The sequence below is a fragment of the Pantherophis guttatus genome, chromosome 3 (assembly GCF_059756535.1).
Source record: "Pantherophis guttatus breed Tessera chromosome 3, ASM5975653v1, whole genome shotgun sequence".
In the NCBI taxonomy this organism is placed as follows: domain Eukaryota; kingdom Metazoa; phylum Chordata; class Lepidosauria; order Squamata; family Colubridae; genus Pantherophis; species Pantherophis guttatus.
This window is the reverse complement of record NC_142065.1, coordinates 131,285,042-131,300,470: the sequence shown is the minus strand read 5'-3', so window position 1 is coordinate 131,300,470 and position 15,429 is coordinate 131,285,042. Positions and strand designations below refer to the sequence as shown.

The 15,429-nt window shown below is 40.4% G+C and overlaps 1 protein-coding gene across 4 annotated transcripts in view; it reads right to left on the bottom strand.

The window, feature by feature from the left end:
- FBXL7 (F-box and leucine rich repeat protein 7) overlaps positions 1-15,429 on the bottom strand; it is a 161,299-nt gene that overhangs the window by 63,777 nt on the left and 82,093 nt on the right. Inside the window, exon 1 of one of the 4 annotated variants that reach the window (XM_034411903.2) lies at positions 5,659-5,749. The exons of the other annotated variants lie outside the window; for them this stretch is intronic. The gene's annotated coding sequence lies outside the window, so the exon portion shown is untranslated. Of the gene's footprint in view, positions 1-5,658; positions 5,750-15,429 lie in introns of those variants that run through there. 4 annotated transcript variants of the gene reach the window in all.

The following is a 15,429-nucleotide window of genomic DNA, read 5'->3' as shown; positions in this document are numbered from 1 at the left end:
GTGGCACGACAACTTCCCCAGTACCTGGATGAAGCTGTCTATCTAGATCCATACCAGTCGGGCTTCAGGCTGGGGTACAGCACGGAAACGGCATTGGTTGCATTGGTTGATGATCTCTGGAGGGCTTGGGACAGGGGCTGTTCCTCTGTCCTGGTCCTATTAAACCTCTCAGCAGTTTTTGATACCATCGACCATGGTATCATGCTGCGCCAATTGGAGGGGTTGGGAGTGGGGGGCACCGTGTTGCAGTGGTTCTCCTTCCTCTCTGACCGTACGCAGTTTGTGTTGGCAGGTGGACAGAGGTCGACCTCGAGGCGCCTAATTTGTGGGGTGCCGCAAGGGTCGGTCCTCTCGCCCCTTCTGTTCAACATTTATGTGAAGCCGCTGGGTGAGATCATCCGTGGTTTTGAGGTGAAATGCCATCAGTACGCTGATGATACTCAGCTGTACATCTCCACCCCGGACCACCCCAATGATGCCCTTGACGTGATGTCCCGGTGCCTGGAGGTCGTGCGGATCTGGATGGGGAGAAACAAGCTCAGACTCAACCCTTCCAAGACCGAGTGGCTGTGGTTTCCGGCGTCCCAATGTAGCCACCTAGCTCCATCACTGACTATTGGAGGCGAGATCTTGACCCCCTCAGAGAGGGCTCGCAACTTGGGTGTTCCCCTGGATGCACGGCTGTCTTTAGAAGACCATATGATGGCTGTGGCCAGGGGAGCTTTCTATTAGGTTCACCTGATTCACCAGTTGCGTCCCTTTCTGGACTGGGACGCCTTGCGCACGGTCACTCACGCCCTCATCCCGTCCCGACTACTGTAGTGCTCTCTACATGGGGCTCCCCTTGAAGAGCACTCGGAGGCTCCAACTGGTCCAGAATGCGGCGTGGAGGTGATTATGGGGGCGACACGGCGCACCAATGTAACACCTCTCCTGCGCGAGCTGCACTGGCTCCCGGTGGTCTTCCGGGTGCGATTCAAGGTGCTGGTCACCACCTTTAAAGCGCTCCATGGCTTAGGACCTGGGTATATATGAGATCGCCTGCTGCCACCGATAGCCTTCCACCGGCCAATATGCTCTCACAGAGTGGGACTCCTCAGGGTGGCATCGGCCAAACAATGTCGACTGGTGACACCCAGGGGGAGAGCCTTCTCTGTGGGGGCACCTGCCCTCTGGAATGAACTGCCCCTGGAGGTTCGCATGATCCCCGACCTACGTACCTTTCGCCGTGCCCTTAAGACTATTTTGTTCCAACAGGCCGGGCTGGCTTAGAAAATGAATTTTAAATTGGCTGTTTGTAACTTTTAACTTAAGGGCCAAATTTATATATTTATTTTAAATTGTTTTTAAATTTTGTGAGTATATGTTTGTTTTAATATGGCTGTACACTGTCCTGAGTCCTTCAGGAGAAGGGCAGTAAAGAAGTTTAATAAACAAATAAATAAATAAAATAAATAGCAGTGTTCCAATATTTAAGGGATTGCCACAAAGAAGTGGAGGATCAACCTATTCTCCAAAGCACCTGAAGGAAGGAGAAGAAGTGATGGATGGAAGCTAATCAAGGAGAGAAGCAACCTAGAACTAAGGAGAAGTTTCTTGACAGTTAGAACAATTAATCAGTAGTATGGCTTGCCTCCAGAAGTTTTGAGTATTCCAACACTGGAGGTTTTTTTTTTTTTAATTTGATTTATATGCCGCCCTTCTCCGGAGACTCAGGGCGGCTTACAGTGCGTTAAGCAATAGCCTTCATACTTTTGTATATTTATACAAAGTCAGCTTATTGCCCCCACAAACTGGGTCCTCATTTAACCTACCTTAGAAAGGATGGAAGGCTGAGTCAACCTTGAGCCTTGGAGAGATTCGAACCAGCAGTAAATTGCAGGCAGCTGTGTTAATAACAGGGTGCTTTAAACCACTGTAGTACCAAGGCTCTTTTAAGAAGAGATTGGATAACCATTTGTCTAAAATGATATAGGGTTTCCTGCTGAGCAGGGGGTTGGACTAGAAGACCTCCAAGGTCCATTCCAATTCTATTACTTTCTGAGCAGTGGTGGGATTCAAAATCTTTTACTACCGGTTCGGTGGGCATGGCTTGGTGGGCGTGGCAGGGGAAGGATATTGTAAAATCTCCATTCCCACCCCACTCCAGGGGGAAGGATACTGCAAAATCCCCATTTCCTCCCGATCAGCTGGGACTCAGGAGGCAGAGAATAGATGGGGGTGGGGCCAGTCAGAGGTGGTATTTACCAGTCCTCTGAACTACTCAAAATTTCCGCTACCGGTTCTCCAGAACTGGTCAGAAACTGCTGAATGCCACCTCTGTTTCTGACACCTAATCATGTGATACACACACACACACACACACACACACACATATACAGAGAGAGACACTATGAACACAGATATTGCAATATAAAACACAGTAAAAAGGATATAATTATATAGTTAGAAATTCTGGATTGGTACTTCAACATATCTAGCGGATACCAGGTTGTGAAAGATTAGTGATAGAATAGATCAGCCTTTGCAACATATTGCTGCAGATGTGAGACCCAATTTGCCGAATGAGGTAGTACAAGTAAAAACCAAAGTTAGGAAAACATTTCCTTAGAATTGTACTCTTTTCATGTTTAAAGAGATTTTTTTAAAAAAAAAAAACCCTTAAACTTCTAGGCACAAAGCCAGCTGGGTGACCTTGGCCCAGTTACTCTCTCTCAGCCCTATGAAAAAGGAGATGGCAAACCCACTTCTGAAGTCTTGCCAAGAAGGCAGGGACTTGTTCAGGGAGTCACTTGACGTTAAGACTGATTCAAAGGCACAAACAATAATGCCAAACAAACAACCTAACCACTACCCTTTTGCCTTTATTTAATAAAGCAGAACAAAGGGAAGGGAAAGAATTGTGAAGACTATTTCAGTTACTGTACACTACCTGGTTTATATAATGTATATAATACCATACAACAACAATAATGTATTCGTATAAATATAGTAAGTATTTTTAACTTTTGTCCAGTCAACTATTTTCAGTGCTATAGGAATTGGAAGGGTTGAAACAATGAATTAAAGCAAATTAATGTGCTGGCATGCTGCCTTTGAAAAATGGGAACTTAAGTCCAACACTTCTAGAGGACACCAAAGATACCAAACTGAGAGAAGATCACTGGCCATAAATACATAATTAATGTCTGCTAGAATTCAGCTTTTCAGAAAGCAAAGGCATGGTGTCCCCTCCCTTTGAAAGAAGGCTGCATGGTCAATGGAAAATGTCCATTTAAAAGAGAATGCATACAACAAGCTCCTTATATGTTGATACGGTTCATACCCCCTAATGTGTTTGGTAAATTGGCTTCATGCTGGGGAGACTGAAGAGACTGATAGACCTGAACTCACAAGAAAGTCATGGAGTTCACAGTAAACACTATACAGCGTCCTGTTTTGTTGGATGGTTTCTGGGGTGCTTTGTTTATTTCTTTGAAGGGGTATTCAGCATTTGCTGTAATGAACTGCAGTACATTCTTCCACACTGAGCACTAAGGTTATGCAAACACACATTAGATTGCTCTAAAATTCCAAAGGCACTATACAATGACTTGGGGAGGGGGGTCCACAGACAGCACAAGAATATTTCTAAAAGTCCCAAGCCAGAGACACTGTGCTTTATTACCAGAATACAAAGGAATGGAAAGCAGGCTGTCCTGATAATGTACACAAGGCCAAATATGACATTTAGGCTACGCAACTGGCCAGGTTGCATCTTTTTTCACATTTCCCCAATTACTAAGAAGTTCTAGTCTTGCCTTTTATAGGGTTAGCTGAGCTCCCCAGGAAAGAGAGGATGCTGAAATTGTATTTTGTTTTTCTAATAAGTTTATTTAGAAACATGCAAGAAGTAGGAAGAAAGGAGTTAGATTCCCAAACACTGCTGGTTTATGTGGGAAAATACTGCACACATATTCCTGCAGCAATCCAAGGCTGTTTCTTGCCCTCCCTATCTTGGCCTGGAAAAACCTAAACCAGCTCAGCAAAAGTGCTTCCATCATTCTCCTTACATCTGCTATCTCCATAGTGGTTTCAAAAGAGGCAGAATGTATGCGTTTCTTTAATGTTTATTTTAGAAAATTTATTTCAGTAAGCTTTCTATTATAGCTTTAGTAGAGCTCATGGATCAGTAGAAACAACTTTTTTTTTTTTTTACTGATGAAGCTGAATACCTGAGCATGTTCAGTTGAGATGGATTTAAATCAAAGGATTTAAGCACAACTTTTTCAGTAACTGAAGGTTGGATATGATTGACCGACCATGACTTCAGCTCAACTAATGTAACAGCATAAAAACATTAGCATTGTTCAAAAAGTAATTCTGCAAGGCGTTGTTTTCCAATCTAAGAATTCACATTATCCAGGTAAATTTGTTTTTAAATCTAAAGAGCAAAGCAGAATAGACGTAAGAATGAAAATGATCACTCTAAATTAAATTTCTATACTGTAATACAGGTAGTCCTTGACTTACAATCATTTGTTTAACAATGATTTGAAGTTACAACAGCCTCAGCAAAAGTGACTTACAACCCATCCTCAAAGTTACAAGTGTTGCACCACTCCCATGGTCACATGATCACAATTTGGGCAATTGGCAACCAGCTCACATTTACAACAGTTGCAGCATCTTGCAGTCACATCATTGCAATCTTTAAGAAATCCAGCTTCCAACAAGCAGTCAATTGGGAATGCGGCTTTGTTTAATAACCTCAGTGATTTGCTTAATGACTGCAGTAAAAATGGTTGTAAAATTGGATCTGGTCACCTGGTGACATTTATCAACTGCTTTGCTTAGCAATCAAAATTCCATTCCCAATTGTGGTCATAAATTGAGGGCCACTTGTACAGAGTTTTATACTAATGACAAACACCACGGAGCTGCCTCAAAAAAAATGACATCTTCACATTGAGAATAAATCTACTATTATTAGTCAATTTACGCAATGTTCTAAGTTCCTCATAATGCACTTTCCTCTCCTATATTACTAGGATATATATATATAATGAGAAAAACCCATTCTTTCATGTTTTAAGACAAAAGATTAGTAGAAGAAGTTTTCTATTGGGAAATGAAAACTTAAAATTCTGGTGATCTTTGTAACCAATTCTAGGTGTATCCTGTTTTCTTTGTAATGCATCACTAGTAATGCCTCATACATGTTTCACCACAAATTTATTTGAGAGCATGGTAAGATGAAAACCAGATTCAAGTAAAATATTGCTAAAGCTTATCCTTCCCTTAGAAATATAAAGTAGGCAGAATGGTTGCATTTACTTTTTAACAGTATTCAAAATGGCCAAGAGGTCTCTTTTAGTTTTTGAAAATCTTTAAAAGCCTGGCATGCCTTCAGTGGTAACACCATTTACATTTTCTCATCAAGTCTATCTTACTTATGAAGCCCTTCATCTAGCCTCTGGAGGAGAAAGTTGTTAGCAAGGTAAGTCAGTAATTTCATAGAAGGTCCACTCTTGGTAAAATTTCTCTTCCATAGGTTTTTGGACAAGATGTCCATCATTGTAACCCCCTGCCTCTTTAAAGGTACAAGGTAATTTTAAGGGGGAGGTCAGAGTGTACCAGAAGGTGATGGAGGGGGTGACTAGGATTCATAACACTTACTATGATGATGTCAATCTGCTATGTTGCATCTGCTCTGTTCCAGGGTGAGGTAGCAAGAGCACATCTTCCTGTGCTATCCCATATATGCATAAAGTCAAGAGGGGAAGGAGGACTGGGTAGGGTGCAAGCAATGGTCATATGTCACTGTCACTGTGATATCACATGTCACTGTGATATCAACATCAGCATCAAAGAAAATGCTGTTCTCTGTTTTGCTGGATAACAGAAAGTTGCTATGCTAGGAAAGCAGCTAGATCAGGGGTGTCAAACTCACATCGTCATGGTGATGTCATGTGATATATTGGGACTTTCCCCCCCTTTCGCTAAACTGGGTGTGGGCGTGGCTAGCACATGATGCATCCAGCCCATGGGTGGGAGTTTGACAGCCGTGGGTTAGATTGTACCAGTAGTGGGTTGCCCCCGGTTCGGACCGGTTCTATAGAACCGGTAGTAAAACCGGCGGGAGGCTCTGCCCAATGACCATGACGTCATCCGAAGCGATCTGCGCATGCGATCCCATTGCAAACCGGTAGTAAAGGTAAGTAGAACCCATCCCTGGATTGTACCATTAATCTGCATAGGTTTAGTACATTCACACCTAATTTATTCTTTAATGTTAAATATTTTTAGCAGAAAGGGGATTTAATTATTTTTTAAAAACCCATTAATCCTTATTTTTTAAGGTAATTTAATAGTCACCCTACTGTTGTGGTTTTCACCAACCTGGGCTATGCCCAGCTGCACTAACACTGCCTCACTGCCCAACCCAGAGCCTGTTTTCTCATCAGATAGGATTATGAAACTTGCTGGGGGCCCTGCCATTGGCTGCTAACCCGGAACCCAATGATAGCAGGCCAGATACTCCCTTCTTCCCATCCCATTGTCCGCTTGAAGTCTTAGTGAGGAAGAGCAAGGCATGGTAGAGTGAGTGTTCAAGATCTTATTTTGCAGGAATCCATTGGCAATGTTATGTTTGGGGTAGTATTGGACCTACCTAGTAGACATCATTAATATTATGGTTTCTATTTGTTCCTCCATTTATTTTAACTTAGATGCTCTTTTTACAGCATGACTAAATTTAATCTTCAGAATTAATGAGCAGAAATGGATATTTGTAATGTACAGGGAAATTCCTCCATTTCTTTTGCTTCTATTCCTTTTGAACAAATGATATATGGTAGCCACAGGAATGGCTCCCACAACTAATTCATCCCTGTATGAAAATTGTATGAAAAATATAATTATTTGTGTGCAGAGGAGGGAATGAACTTTGTGAGCCAACATTTCTGGTTTTTCTGTAAGTAGTTTCAGAATCCCATTTCATCCACCTCTCCATTTCTACAGGTATAAATCTTTAACTGAAGTCCTTACTTCAGGGTTTTAATTTCCATTCCCCTCAGAAGTCATTTAAAGCTCTCCTATTGAACTTTAAGCCAAATGCATTTCTCTTGTGAAGGAAAAATTTGTGATGGACTTTGCCTTAAATCTCTTTCCTCCCCCTCCAGCAAGTTTCTATTAAATCTCATTGTTTCTTCTTAGCTTCCTTCTTACTGAGCAGAAGGCAATCACTTAATCACCACAATGGGCAATGGGCAATTATCAGAATACACTCTTTGCAATCAGCAGCTGACTTTCCCCCCCCCTTTCTCCTCAACTCACAATTTTTCAAGACACACAACTTCTCTACTCACGCACACACATACCTTTCCCCCCCCCTTCTGTTCAACAATTCTAGCAAATTCCTGTTAGCTCCCTCTTCATTTCCTTAGTGAGCTTGGAGCCTGGACCCTCTCACACCCTTACTTCCTAAAACAATCAATCCAGTACAATCACCTGCTATTACAGTAAAAGTCAACTCTAATTTTAATTATTCCAGAATATTTTGGGAAGCCAACTGCACTTATTTATTTGCTCTCTCCCCTTCCCCTTAACATTTAGAATCTCTTGATTTAGTAATATTATTGAATCTGCAGGTTTTTCTATATTGCAACCTTCAGTTGCTTGTCTTCTGGGTATAAAACAGCTGGAAATGAAGCCAGGTTAAGAAGTGCTTTTCAGAATTTCAATCATTTCATCCACTTTGCCCAGCAGGATGGCCAGGTTTTCTGCCTGGGGAGTAGTTAATACAATCCCCCATTGCTAGAATCCTTGCTTCTTTTCCCCATGCAAGCCCCAATTACTTCCTGTTCTGTTTATTCAGGATGACAACAAATTTACAGTTCTTGTCACTTGGGCTAGGAAAGGAAACTTGGCGGAGCCGTTGTCTATTTCACCCAGTGAAAAGGAAAAGGAGGACAAAGAAACAGCCAGCATTTCACCGTTCCACTATGGAGGCTGTAAAAAAGAACAAAATCCAAACAAATGTTTAGCTTTTCAGGGCAGGCAGCCCAACAGTCCAATATGAAATGGTTGTTGAAGGCAGAAAACGGAGATGAGGGTTATGCCCGCTAGAGCGCATGCCAGCCAATTGGAAGAGAGATTTTTGTGTAAGATGGAATGAGGCGCAGCAGGAGGCCTGCCTGCCCAGCTTCTACCAGTGCAGGGGAGAAATCACTACATTCATTCATTCATTCATTCATTCATTCATTCATTCATTCATTCATTCATTATCAGATTTATATACCACCCTTCTCCCAGAGGACTCAGGGCGGTGCACAGCTAAAGTAAAAACATAAATACAAACATTAAAATACAGTTAAAAAGATATATATGCGTTTGGCCCCATAATTAAAAAACAATAACAAACCTATTAAAAACATTTAAAATGACTATTTCCAGCAAGACAGGACAGGCTGAGGAATATGTCATTAATTCATGCTCTTCTGAAACTTTGCGCTGGTTAAACAGGAAGTACAAATCAGCTCAGCATCACAGATTTATAAAAGGAGCCAATCACAGGTGATTTGGGCAAAAGTACACCTCCTTTCCCATTGTGCCATTGTGAAAGCAAGCTAAGAACCTATAATAATGTTCAGAAAATGCCTACAACTTCATCCTTACTAAAATCACTGCCCAGAATATGACGGGAGGGATTGCAATCTAGAATATGATCTATAAACTAGATTCTCCAAACTTTCAAAATATGAAATCAAGAAAAGGGATAGTGATCAATATTGTCCCTGTTTGACAGTTTTCTGTAAACCAAAAGATTTGCTGCTGTTGTGACTTTAACACTGGCCAGCATCTGAACAGAGGGAGTCCCACCAACATTCAATCATGGTGCAGTCCTATAAAACCTACAGCAATATCAAAAGCTTTTTCTCTCCCTTTAGTTCAGCTTTAAGATATGAAGTTATGGAGTTTAAATGGACTGTATGACGTCTTTCATTGATTTCCCCATTACCTATCTGACTGACAGGATTATAGTCGTTTATACAGCTGGTTTCCTTATTTCAGAGTTAGTGATGATCCAAGAAACAATACTTGCTTGTTTTTCCTTGAATGCACTGAACAAAATGTTAATATATTCTGAACTTTTAACCATCCTAGCTGTCATCATTACTGCAGTAGTGGTGGTGGCACTGATAGATTTTCTTATTCTGTCAGAACGCAAATAAGGGGTTAAGTGGAATTGCTTATGAAGAAGTTTGCCAGAAAACTCAGAGACCTGCAGAGAGACAGAGAGGGGAGAGGAGAGAAAGGGAGCTTGAACAGAGGGGGGGGGGAAATGAAAAGGGATGTAGAATAAGCTAAAGAAAGAGAGAGAAGAAAGGAAAAACATGGCAGCCCTTGGAATGAGCCCATCTTTCTGTAAGTAAATACAGAGGGGTAGATTTAGTGATGTACCTCTTTAAAGGAAAACTATCATATACATAGTTTGTACAATACTACTTACATTACTATTAAAGAAAGTTTTAAACATGTGTGATTCCCTTAGGAAAATGGGATATAGAAATACAACCTATGATACTAAAGATACTGTGAAGCCAGCAAAAGAACAGATCCTGCAGGAGATACATAAGACTGACCAGCAAAGTTTGCATTACTGATTTTTTGGGTTGGGGGGAGGGAAGGGAGGAAGCAGCAGCATCTTAAAGAAAAGGCCTTACAATCACCTTGGGGCATACTATTTATAAGTTATACAGCGGTGATTGTGAACCTATGGCATGTGTGCCAGAGGTGGCACACAGTGCCCTCTGATGACACCATTGCCCCAGTTCAGCTCTGCTGTGCATGCGTGCACGCCTCCCACCAGTCATCTGGTCTTCAGGCCCCTGCCACGCATGTGTGGGGTGTGTGCGGGGTATGCGTGCGTATGCATGGAGAGCCAGGGTGCATGCGGGGGCCTGTGTGCGCATAGGGACGCATGCGGGGGCCCACTTGCGCATGTGGGAGGCACTTGTGGGTGGGGCGAGTGCAGGGGGGCCGCGCACACATGCATTTTGGGGGTTTGGGCACTCGGTCCAGAAAAGGTTAGCCATCACTGTTATATAGCATACTAGTACATTGCTGTTTGTAATAGCAACAAAACAATTATTACCATCAACAAGTTAGAATACTTGAGTTAATGTATATGTATGTTTATATGTATGTGTGTATATGTGCATATGTATGCATGTGTGTGTTCTTTCAGTAACAGGACATCTGAACCTATTCAATTCTATTAATGGAAAGCTACAAATCACAGATGGTATTTATATAAATCTACCAAAAGAAATTCTCAAAACATGCTGATGAAATAAAGAGACTAGATTTCCTGTACATGTGCAGTTTGTATCTTTTTTCTTTGTCTGAACCTTTTCCTATGTCAGATGTGGGTCAGCTTTTACCATGTGCAATCTAAAAATATTCTTCCTGTTTACAACAGGTGGTGTTATTTAAAATTATATATATAGGCAATAGCTTACTATTGAGAAGATCAAACCATTTAATTATTGATCCTTAATTTACATGATGCTCAACCTCTCTGGTTTCTACATGTTTTGTTGTGGTCTACAGTCCACAAAGCATGGAGATGTCTCAAAGTGAAGATGAATGCAATCATGAACAGAAATAATAGAAATAAAACCTATACTATATCTCTATCAAAACCTCAAAAATATTTTAATTTCTGGGATATTTTCAAACATGGACTAAAAAACTAGAATTTCTGACAAAAGTCCATCAATGACTTTATGTCCTTAAAAATGTTAAAATGGTATATATGGATTTGAGTTTGATTAAAACTTGGGTGTCCTCCTGGACTCATGGCTGTCTTTGGAAGAGCACTTGACGGCCGTGGCCAGGGGGACTTTTTATCAGGTCCGCCTGATTCACCAGTTGCATCCCTTTCTGGATCGGGACTCGTTAAATACGGTCACTCATGCTCTCGTTACTTCCCGCCTGGACTACTGCAATGCTCTCTACATGGGGCTCCCCTTGAGGAGCACCCAGAGGCTCCAGCTGGTCCAGAACGCTCCCATGTGACCCCCTCCTGCGCGAGCTGCACTGGCTCCTGGTGGTCTTCTGGGTGCGCTTCAAGGTTTTGGTCACCACCTTTAGAGCGCTCCATGGCATCGGACCGGGGTATTTACGAGACCGCCTTCTGCTACCAATAGCCTCTCACCGACCAGTACGCTCCCATAGAGAGGGGCTTCTCAGGGTGCCATCGGCCAAACAGTGTCGACTGGCGGCCCCCAGGGGGAGAGCCTTCTCTATGGGGGCACCTATCATCTGGAACGAGCTCCCCCCAGAGATATGGAGGATCCCGGATCTGCGCACGTTTCGTCGTGCTCTCAAAACTTTTTTATTTCAGCAGGCTGGCCTGGCCTAACTCTCCCTTTTAAATTTTTAATTCATTTGATTTGTTTTATAAATTGGGTGTTTTAATCTGTGTTTTGGCCAAAATATTTAATAATTTTAAGGGACTTTTAATGTTTGTATTATCTATATTTTATCTTGGCTGTTCACCGCCCTGAGTTCTCCGGGAGTAGGGCGGTATAGAAATTTGATTAATAATAGTAATAATAATAATAATAATAATAATAATAATAATAATAAGTCAAAAATTGTATTTAAGGTGTATTAGACTGTCCAAAGAACGTATCTGAAAGATGGACAGATTTTCTATGCTGGATATGTAAGAAATTCAGTTCTCTGACCGATGTGATATGGTCATATAAACATTTAGTATTGAGGAAGGGGGGGGGGGGAAACAGTATATTAAGTATAATAAAGATTTAAAGATTTATTGGAAAATATTTAAATGTTAAAGATGCTTATTTATTTTATTAAATTTCTCATTTTCTCTTCCTTCTTAGTTTGTATTTTTAGTTATACTTAAAACTTTTTAAATAAATAAAATCGTAGAATGTTTTATATGTCTGTTTTCTTCCCAACTTTGCAATTATCTACATAATTCAAAGCTTCAATTACAATCCTTTTCCCATTCTTCAGATGACCATATATAATACTATTCAGTTCTGTAATATGTACTTTGAAATAATGCAACAATATCTTTTTTAGATACAATAGTCAACAAGTGCAATCCACAAGCAAGTTATCTCTAACTCAAGTTTCAGCCCCTGAAAATCTGTACAATCAATACTGAATTTTTTAAAAAGTGCCTGTCTCCATTCAGTATCACAAAATCTTACTTAACAGTATGAATCAAACATGCAGCAGTTTCTTCTCACTGTACTTTTTAGGAATTGTTATTATTTTGGCTTCTGAGGGGAATAGTGATTATGGCCAGTAATACCAAGTTCTTATCAGAATGGGTGGAATATATCTTTTTGGTTTCTTTTAGATTTAAAAAGAATGGGAAATATCACCCACATTTTGGGGGAGGTCTAAGAGCCTTAGGCCTCTGCAATGTTTAGGTTATCCATTTCAGTCCTCAGTCCTCTCAACTCCTCAAAAAAAGGCCACAGTTTTGGGGTGCTCTTTTCAAGGGGGTCCTCAGTGTTGCAAAAGGAGTTTTGATAACAGAGTGATGGAGAGAACTGAGAGCACCTGGAAAAGGAAGACTGCTTGCCTAATGCACATGAATTACCTCTGATACCTCTGATACATCTCTGATGTTACCTCTGATACACAGTATTTCAAGGGTTGCCAACCAGCATTGTCCAAAATGTCTGTGTGTATCAATGTTGGCATGGCATTTTGATACAAGCCATACTCATGCATGTGACATTGACACCCTTCCAACCCTTAGATAATCCTGTTTCAAACTTTATTTGGCTATAAAAAACCCGTCATGTATTAAATAGAAAGATATGACCTTCTGAAGACCCTCAAAACTCTTTTTAGACCATACTTTGCTACAAAACATTTAACATTTTCTACACAACCATGTGTCTTATGAGGATACTGAAGCACATATATTTCGAATAAAGGACAACAAGGTACCACAATATTGGGGCATTTGCAGTGGTGAAATCCAATTTTTTTTACTACTGGTTCTGTGGGCATGGCTTGGTGGGCATGGTGTGGCTTAGTGGGCATGGCTTGGTGGGTGTGGCAGGGGAAGGATACTGCAAAATCTCCATTCCCACCCCACTCCAGGGGAAGGATACTGCAAAATCTCCATTCCCATGCCACTCCAGGAGAAGGATACTGCAAAATCCCCATTCCCTCCCCACTCCTGGAGGAAGGATATTGCAAAATCTCCATTCCCACCCCACTCTGGGGCCAGCTAGAGGTGGTATTTGCCAGTTCTCCGAACTACTCAAAATTTCCGCTACCGGTTCTCCGAACTGCTCAAAATTTCCGCTACTGGTTCTCCAGAACCTGTCAGAACCTGCTGGATTTCACCCCTGGGTATTTGGCTTGCTAGCTAGCCTTTTCAGTTACAGATAAATACATCTTTAGGTATGCCTTCCAGTAACAATTTGCAAAATACAATTTGATTTCATTGATGTTGAGTTTTGTTTTGTTTTGTTTTTTGTTTTTTGAGATCTAAATCTCAATGTTAGCAAAATGATATATAGTTACAGAGGAATATGAATAAAAAGATGTAAGAAGTATGTAGGAAAATTGTCTACTAATTATACATAATTGAAAATCTGCTGTTTATTACATCTTATTTAATGCAGATGATACTTTAAACCAAACAATGCTCTGATCTATTATGCAGACAGAAGATAACCCCTGTATAAGTGTGTCTTTGAACATTTCATTTGCATCCACAATGTGTACATTAAAAAAATATTTCATACATACCAATCAGCACCAGCTCAGTTATGGTATGCCAAAACCTTCTCTTAAAATAATCAGAGTTAGATTTGGCAGCTCTTCAACAGAGGGAAATTCTATATTTGTAATTGGTGGATTCCCTCAGTGTTCTCTTCATTTGTAGGCTGGGTGTAAAGAATAGAATAAATGGCAATCTCAGCTAACCTCAAAGACCACAAGTCTGCTTCATTCCATGTTTTACAGATGGTTCATGCTGCAACTTGAGCTCATCCTTCTAGTATATTGTATACCCCCCCACACAATCCAGTTTCATCTGCCTGCTATGTTCAGAAAGTCACATTTATTATATTCCATTTTAAACTCTTTATAGACCAAGATTTATTTCCAAGGAAAATTCCCAATATTTGTTTATTTGCTGGGTGCATACTGAATACTGTCCCTGACTATATAGTGCTGACTGGTGAGCTCCTTAGGTTGGATGGCCCTCACATGTTACTGAGGTAGAACTATGAATCTTTTTTAATGCCAAGGATATTTATGGCAAGGATAGATGAAAGTCTTCAGGACATCTAGTGCCATGTAGAGAATCTGAAGCTGCAAAGACAGAATTAACATGGGAATATGGAATGCAAGTAGCACGAACATGGGAAAGCTCAACACAATGAATGATGAAATGAATTAACAACATATTGCTATGTTAGGCATCAGAAACTAAAATAAACTAGAACTGTACACTTTCAATCAGAAGATGTTAATACTCAGGACACTGAAAAAAAAAGAAATTGCATTAGTCTCATACTCAGAAAAGATATAACAAAAACAGTACTTGAGTACAATACAGTCAGTGACTGAATAATATCAATCAGACACCAACCCTTTAATGTGTCTAGGATGTCTATTCATATTTATACTCCAACTACAGATGCAGAAGAAGAGGAAGTTGACGTTTTATGGTCAAGAGTCAATTTGAAATCTGATGTGCTACTTATGATTACAGCCAGAGTGCCAATGTTGGAAATAATAAGGAGGAAAATGTAGTTGACTGCATGGCCTATTACACAGAAATGAAGCAGAAAAATGATTTGACAATTTCTGCCAATCGAATGATTTTTTTGTTGCTAACACAATACAAACAGCCAAAATAGCAGCTATATGCGTGGATATCACGATATGACTACATAGAAATCAAATAAGCCCTACCATTAGTATAAGAAAGTGGGAAATCCATAATATGATCTTGACCATATAGCCATCATTTTCAGCAGCACTGATAGAGATGTTGAGGAAATGTGAAATAAAAAAAAAATGTTAATAAGGCTTAACAGGACATGCAAAATTTCATGCCCTTAATTCAATATGCTAGCAAAATGATGCTTACTATAATTCAATATAGAGTAGAGCTCCATCTAAAAAAGGAGATGCCCTATATTTAAATAAGTTTTAGAAAAGATAAAAGGAACAAAAGGGATTGCTAGTCCACAGTGGATAATGAGAAAGCCAAGGAATAACCCAAAGAAATCAATACATCAAAAGGAAGGCCTTTGATTGTATCCATCACGTCAAGCTATGTCATATCCTTAGGAAAATTGTACTCCCAGAAGATCCTACTATTCTCATGCAAAAATCTATACATAGTTCTGGTTGCAATATGGTGAA